This window comes from Gordionus sp. m RMFG-2023, chromosome 2 (genome assembly GCF_954871325.1).
Source record: "Gordionus sp. m RMFG-2023 chromosome 2, tfGorSpeb1-WG-v2, whole genome shotgun sequence".
In the NCBI taxonomy this organism is placed as follows: domain Eukaryota; kingdom Metazoa; phylum Nematomorpha; class Gordioida; order Chordodea; family Parachordodidae; genus Gordionus; species Gordionus sp. m RMFG-2023.
The window spans coordinates 10,770,925-10,780,032 of NC_088776.1; positions in this window are offsets into that span (position 1 = coordinate 10,770,925).

A 9,108-nucleotide genomic window follows, 5' to 3' on the forward strand; every position below is an offset into this window, starting at 1 on the left:
ATGTATAAATTAAGAAATAAAATAACTGAATTAAAATTCCTTAAACTGCAAAAAAACATCAATTTTAAATCAGTGTCGCTAACTCTTATAATTAATTTAGATAGGCTTGTTTAAATAAATTTTCGCGCGCTTAAATGCTGACCCCACTTTTAATTTCATGATCCTTGTATAACGTGCCACTCTCCGATTTAATACTGGAAGCATAGGGATATTCAGGATATTTAAATAAGGGGGGGGGGGTGTCAATATTAGGCGGGTTTTTCTTCCATAATCAAGTCTTTAGGTACACTTATTGTATTTAAAAATATTTTTTGGTTTAATTTTTACAAATTTTTCTTTCAAATTCTTTTTTTATTACTACCATAAAATGTTATTTACGAGAACAATTACATTTGTGGTGCCCCCCCCCATTGATTACACGCCTGATGGAAATTATATGTAGTAACAAACATTTCGTGAAATAATCTAAATCCCATATATTACACATTGTTCATTATATATTATCCTCATTATTTTTTTTGTAACTCAGAGACGCATTACTTTTATGCTCGGGCCTATAATTTTTGTGACGTTCGTTGAAAGGATTGTAAATGGCAAAAGTAGGTGATGCTTCCTATTTTTTAAATAATATTAGCAAGGAATCTGAATATGTCTTTCTAATGAAATGTAACAATATTGTTGTACCCATGTTTCAGAAATCAAACAAGGTAGGGTCATAAACTCTCTGGCTTATTTAACATCGTACTTATATATACACAACCTAGGAGCCTAAATATACTCGGCATGATTTCTATATTGTTATCGCTAGTGCTGTTAATGTAAACTAGTTATCCTTTTTATAACTAACTATTTATATTTTATCCAAGGTAACATAAATCTGTAACAGTTACATATTTGGGAATGCTAAATTAATTTTTTAAAATTCTATTATATCCTAAAAAAGTGTTAATTAATTTTTTTAAAGTTGTTTTGTTTAATACATTAAGTAAGTTATATAATTAACATAATTAGATTTTGATCATTTGTGGGACAGGTATTTTCTTGAAGTCGGTGTAGAAACCTTACAGAAATCACAAATTAAATAGGTATTTAAGAAGGACAAAATAAATAGTCTAAGAAAAGTAAAGAGTTATGAGCCAAAATTTATTAAAAAGATCTAAAACTAGTAAAAACAAGATATATTGGGAGTCAAATGATGTGTTTAAAAAAAGTCAGAAGAAAAAATTTTTTTGTATAACAAATTGAAAATGATCCGATATATACTGGGAAACAGAATCGCCCCATTTAAGGCTAAATTGAATGAATGTAGGCTACGTAGGTTCAGTCAAAGAGGAGATGAGGGATACAATATATGAAATTTGAGATAAACATAAAAGATGACCCCCAAATATAAAAAATGAAGGGATGAGATTGTCAAAGATTTATCGAGCCTAACGGATTACTTAGTGAAGCTAGACTTCGTCCGCTATATAGTTTCCACATCATCTAATAAGCAAATTTTATCTTGAGTAATATTTACAACCTCCTAGTCACATCCTAATATAAACTCCTTCCGGCAACATAATTCAAGCCAGGAACAACAAAGAAACATAATGTGTTGAACCCGTAATCTAAAAATTAGCCACGATAATGTATATATATTATTTGTGAATGAATAATTTAAAAATTAATTAACCATTAAAATCGAAATGTATATCTAAATGAATCTTTTTACATACCAGTTATTTTTGTCTTTAATCTACAAGGAATTATACCCCCTTTAGACGCCTGAACCACTTTATATGTTAGCCTCCTTATAAAAAAACGGAGGCAAATGGTCTCTACCTCTCCCATCCTTATCTCATGTAGTTATTCTTAATATGTAAAATGAAATAGTACTTATATTATTTTAAAAAATATACATATATTTCATGAAAAATTTCTGATTGGTCACAAAAATCGACATTTTTCTGGGGTTTCGAGGGCAAAATGCCCTCTTGATTTTAAGGCTAGTTCGCCTCCTGATAGTTTTATATGTGCAATTAATGAAATAATTATTATTTTATATGGGCAATTGCGATAAGAAGGGGAGACCGGGTTATATTGTCCAGTAATAAAAAATAGATGAAGCAAATTTTCCAAAATGTTTAAATGTAATTTTAGTTTTAACATATTTCTCTACGGTAGAAATTAATATTTTAGAAAAATATCTTACTTTTTTAATATAAAATTTAAAAAAATAGAAAATTATGAAAAACACCCGGAGCACCTATTATCCTTTAGCGTTTCAGGTCATATCACTTCTTTATTTTTAGATTTTTTAAACTTTCTTTATATAAAAATGTTAATTCTAAGTATATAAATGAAAATTAATTGTCATATATGTTAAATTTACCAGGTTCATCTATATTATATATAACACCCGGAAGAATTTGTTGTCACTTAAAACTTGTCATAAAATTTACAAAAAATAATATCATCTTCATTTTGTCATTAGTGTACCTAGAAACTAGTGGCTTCTAATTTTCCTATAAATATAGTTTAAATATTTTTATAGTAAATCCCTGCTTAAAACGGCTAACAAATACCTTGCCAAAACCTCTTCACAAATTATTAAAATTTAAGATATCATAAATATTGTCAATATTTTTATCATGATAAAATTGAGTTTATTCTATCATTTAGAATTCATATTTAGTCAGAATTTTTTTAAAAAAATTATTAGTAAAAATAATAAAAATAAAAATTTTCTTTTGCCCTGTTATAATTTAAATATGCATTTAAAATTTCTCATCTTGAATCCGAATCAATAATTTGTTGATTATTTAATAAACACCCCGGTCCACGTGTCGGCTGGGTGCTCGCATCACTAATTGGGATTAAACGAGCCTGAATCTTTAATCATGTCACTTCATCTTAGAATATCAACTCCTCGCCGCTTTAAATGATTTGGACCTAAATTGCCTCGGTAAAAAAAACTTGGACGAAAATACTGCAATATAACAAAATATTTAAAACGCCTATAAAATAAATTTTATATGGTCGGATAAGGTAAATCTACAATACTTAATAAATAATGAGTTGTTTAGTGAAGTTTATGCTCTTTCGTTATTTCGAAAAGAGATGGGCTATATTCGTTTTTATGACCAAATCCTATTAAAATAGTCTCGTACTGAGGTGTAGTTTTATATCACATATTATATTTTATTAGTATTTTGTATTGGTCGTTTTAAACTTTTAGACAGCCTCCCCATTACATTTCTCTGTTCAATTGTAAACATAAATATCATATTTAGATCGTTATCGGAATCGATATTAATTGAATTGTCCAACGACTTCACCTGTATATATTATTATATAAACAATATGTTTTTATTTATAGATATTAATTATAATAATATTGAATAATTAATAATTTTTTAAATTATATCAAAAAGTTATGTGCACCCGTGTATAAATATAAAAATAATTATTAAAATGAAATAAAAGTAGAATTTTTAAATGTTAGATGTCCTAAATGTAAACTAATTACATACTAATCAAGATCAAAATACAATTTACCTATGACTTGAACATGACATAAGAAAGATGACATGTTTATTATAAATGTGTATATTATAATAAAATATAAATAGTTTGATTTTGCAATCCATCTATTAATGACGATATAACCTGTGATAGTGAGGAGTGAATAAACGAAAATAAAATAAGCAATAACAAGTGTTTGTTCAAAGATTAAAATTGAATTGGTGGCTTGAATTTTACGAAAAGGGAGATATAATTTGGTGTAAACGTAAAAGAATATATGGTATCTAAGGCTTAATTTGTGGGACACAGATGTTTTCTTGAAATCGGTGTGGAAACCTTAAAGAATTTACAAATTAAGTAGGTATTTAATAAGGACAAAATAGCTTGAGAAAAATGAAGAGTTATGAACCAAAGTATATTTTAAAAATCCATGACTAGTAAAAACAGGATAAAGATCCATCACATAAGCCTGAAATCACCCCTCTCTAGATGCCTTCACCCCTCTAGATGTTAGTCCTCCCCCTAAAAAACGGAGGCAAATGGTTCCTACCTCTCCCACTCCTATCTCATATAATAACTTTTAATATATAAAATATATGAAAATGATAAGAGAAATTTCACTACTTATGTCATTTTTAAAAGTATATATTCATTTTATTTCCAATCGGTCTCTTTTTACTCATCTTCCTGATTGGCCTCAAAAGTTGACATAATTTTGTGGTTTCCTATGCAAAATGCCCGCTTGAATTTAAGGTCAATTTGCCCCCTGATAGTTTTATATATGTAATTAATATTTGAAATATATATTATTTTATATGGGCAAATGGGATAAGTATGTTTTATACGAATAATCATGTTCTTATATGTGCCATGAGCAGAGTTATGGCGGGCGAAAGTATCGCGCTATTTTTAGTAGCGGTAGCTAATAACGAGCTACTTTAGAGATAGCAGTAAGGCACTCCTCTTTAGAAAGTAGCTAAGTATTTTAATATTATATTATATTCTTTAAATTGTTTATAGTTCAAAATCTGTATCATAAATAATAAATCTAATTTATCATGTATCTTAAAATATTAAATGCAAGAAGAGAATTTTGAGACAGAGGATAACCACATAATTTCATTATAAAATTATATTCTGAAATTACCTTTTCTCTCAAATTTAGATGCATAAGCGAAGAACAATATTATTCAATAAATCAAGTAGCTTCAAACAAAATAAACAAGTAAAGGTAAGAAAGATATTATTCATATATTTAATAAAATTATAATTTGCCTTCTTAAATTTAAATGCCACATCTAAAACTTCTGACAGATTGGAAATTTCTCGATCAAAAAGATCAAATTTAAAATTAATTTGAATAATCCTACAATAAATTAACTTATAAAATGATGATCAATTTTATAATAGATACATTTCGGCCAATTTCCTTCGTCAATTATTCCTTATTTAACAATCTGATTACATTGACAGAAGTGTTTGAACGAAAGAACGCTAAAAATAGGAGTATTGACATTTTTTATAATGTGTACGAATTGAATGAGAACAAAATATGAAAATGTTGTTTAAGTATTTTATGCTCTTATAATAAGAGTTTCTATTCGAGAACAACGGCGAACCCTGTATATAAGTATAATAAAAATTGTATATCCATCTAGATTCATTTAAGAAGTATCTTTTAGCAACTCTGATAAAAATACATAAATGATCTTTGATAAATCTATTTTAATTATAAAATTAGATATTACATTGTCCTCACTACTGTTTAACGATTAAGGTATAAGATTTATACTTTTTATTATCAAAAGGAATAAATAATAAATATATTTGACATTTTTAGTCATATATTTATATCAATATTTTTACATATTGAATTTGACATGTTAATTTTATGACATAGATTAGATATTAAATTTATGTGAAGTAACGTAAAAAGTAGCGAAAGCTGCTATTTTAAAAAATGGGTAGCTAATAACGAACAACTTTTTTGAAAAAAACAGATAACGCGCTACATTCTTTTTTTTTGCCAAATATTGTTAGCGTTAAGTAGCGTTTAACAACATTAGCCATGAGGATGATTTTCATGTCCAATTCTTTATATAAGTGATTAGAATATCATGTCCAAATAGTCTACTAAAAGTGTATTAGCTTCAATGTCTAACCCATTGTTTTAGACACGTTTGTATCCAAAAATATAATAAAGAAATGATAAAAACTATTTACAACAGGAGTAAACCAATGAAGATAACGGCAAAATGAGGGTATGGGGGTGGGCTAAATCCCTCATAAAATGTGGCTGCTAGAAAAAAATTGTTTATGAGACCTCAGCATCGCCAGTCAGCTTCTAGCAAAAGATTGTTTGAAAAACAATCGTCGACTGGATGAACTGGCTAGGGCTGACAAAATTTTAGTGGTTACTTTTTTGAAAAATAACGAAAGGATTCTAAATTGGCAAAATTCGAAAACTTTAATAATAAAATAAAGAAATAAGAGTTTCCTAAAAATAAAAAAATATGTTAGAAATTTTGAAAAAAATCTAAATAGCTTGTTCAATTTTTTTTGTTAAATTTGTAAAAGTTCTTGAATTTAAAAAAATGAATACAGTTCTGGAAGTGAAAAAGTGCTCTTATAAAATGTGCGAGGAAATAGGTTGGGTTTTCAGGGATTTTATTATTTAAAAAAATTTCCGTGATTTAGGCGAAATTTCTATTGACGCCCATTAATTTTTTGGAAGGGCCCGTCACTCCTAATTATCATTCTAAAGTCATTTACCACGGCGTGACCCAGCTTGACCCGATCGATCACGAAGTTACGGGTTTTACAGCCCTCGCCCACCTCTATCCTACACCCTGACTGGGTAAGAAATGATTGAGCCCTGCATGTATGGATGTGGAAGACCGAGATCCTCTTAATCCGCCCCGCCTCTTGGACATGCATACATTTTTTTAAATTTGGTGGACCTGATTGACAAAAATAAATTCGATTTTGTTGGAGGGGTACCAGTCCATGGGATATTATATATATTTTTTCTTATATATATATATTCTATTTGCGAAATAAGTATTTATCTGTTGAGCTTGAAAATTAATTAAGGTCACAGAAGGTTCCTCATATTTTATATATATATTAGTTCACCTTTACACTATAACTTATATTAAAATTGATGTATATATAAGCATAATATATAAATATTGACATTTACATTACAGATTACACTACTATACCGAAATAAATTAGCAGGTGAAAATATTTTAAAATCACTGAATTTTACAATCTTTTTTATTGTTATTGAAAAAGGATAAGACAATAGATTTATTAATATTTTGTTTAAGTGTGCTGTGATTGTATAAATATTTTAAAACTTATTTTGTTTCGGTGAATTATCTGCTCAATTTTTTTTATAGTGGTATTACATTGAAACTTCCATGAGGCGACCTCCTAAAGGTAGCTCAGAGGCCTGCATGGGCCAAAATTCGGGCATACCCCGTCTAACTCTAGACTGGGTGAATAAATTAAAATTTAAACCCGACCCAGCCAGAAGTTCTAAAAAATAAATATTATTAACCCAAGCCCAGTCCATAGTTATTATAAATCTAGGCACGACCGCAATATAATATAAAACTTTTTTGCTTATATTATATTAAAAATAAATTGATTTCCTTTCTTAAAATATTCAAAAAAAAATTTAATATAAGCTAGGGCCGACATATAAAAATTTCAAATCCAATCCAGGCCTAGAGGCAATATTTCTAAAATTTTATTTTCAACCCAGTCCATGATGCGGACCTGGGCCAAGAACTAGCTGGCCCATACAGGCGTTTTGGGTGGTTACTTTTAGGTCAATGTGGACAGTTGATCTTGAATATTATTATATAAATTATATTTTCATAAGTATTAATTATTATTAAGATTTTGACAAGACGATAAATAACCAAAATTAGTGTTGATTTGATAAATCGCTTTTATTGAGAAGACTCCAACGCAAATGGTTTGGAGCCCTGATCAATTTTTCGATCCAATCTAGGTCCCAATTTTATTCTCAATCCCAACCCCTAACCCAGCTTCAAAATTGTTTATTGAAAGCATTTCTATGAGTTTTGATTAAATGAAAATCGCAAATCGATATTTCTGATCAGGGTATCTAATTAAACAGAGCCGCAAAACGTAAATGAATCTTTATAGTTTTCCAAAACCTTACCATAACCCAGCCATTATAGGCAAATCTCAGAGAACTGAATTGTTAAATTTTTTCAAACCAGTTAAAAAAAAACTGGTTTATAAATGTTTTAAAAAATTACATTTATTTACTCTAAATTATTTAGCATAATTTGATATATTTAAAAATAGATAGTATATGGGTGTGTCTTCATTCGACGCTGTTTTGTATGATATATAATTTAGACTAAACTGCCTATAAAGTAAGAGATAAAAAAATGAAATAAAAAACAATACGTGTTAAAATTTTTTAGAACTGGATGGAAAGGAACCGTTATACTTTATAGGTTCTATAGCTTAGTTCTAGTTTAAGAGAAATTCTAATTATCGTTATATTTGAATAAAAGGCCTTATTAATAATTTTAGAATGTTAGGGAGTGGGGAGAGCTTTAAATTTGATTAAACTTAAAGATTAAGGCAAAACCCCATTTATACTTCTACAGTGATATTAAATTATATTGGTAGATCTGCGACTCTAGTCAAGATAAAAATAGTGTTTCCTTGGAGATATTACTGAATATTTTTTCTAAGGGCATGTTATATATAAGAAAAATGGGAATCTATTATATTAATAAAAAAGAATATTTTTAAGTAAAATAAAAAAAAATTATTGTTAAATAATTTGAATTTTTTTTTTTTATAAAACGAAACCACTAATTAAAAATAACTATTTTATAAAAAAAATGGTATTATTTTAGTAATTTTATAAAAATGTAAGGTAAGGGTATGGGGTTAGTTGGCAGGTGATACAAAAATAAATTTCAAAATATAAATTATACATATCTAAGTTCAAAAGAAATTTTATAATGTTAATATTATAAATTTGTATTAAAATTAAATATGTAAAAAAATGTGAAAATTAAAATAATTTAATAAATTGAGCATTTTGATAATACCTTTAACACAAGCTCAACACGCTTTAATTTTTTTGTTTAAAGAAACATAAATTTTATTATTTGATTTTTAAGAGAAGGCACTTAGATTTTTAATTATTTAATTATATATGTATATATTATTTTTTCTTCTTTCTAAAGAAACAAGTTTCTGGTGATTTTACAATATTATACACTATTATATTTTTTTTTAAAGTACATTCGGAAAATATAAATTTATAATATATATAATTATATAGTAATGTTTATATGATGTGTAATTTTCAATGTCAACCATATATAATTAAATCTCGATTAATTTTTTATGTATTAGAGTATTATTTTATGGAATGAGTACTCTAAGTGGAATGATAATTTTTATATTTGTTTTGGTTGGTATTATTATGTATTCTGACCTTGAATATAGGATAAAACATTTTATCTCGACTCTGAGGAGAATGGGAATAGAAAGTAGGCAACAATTATGAAACCTTTCAAATGAGAGCTGATATTT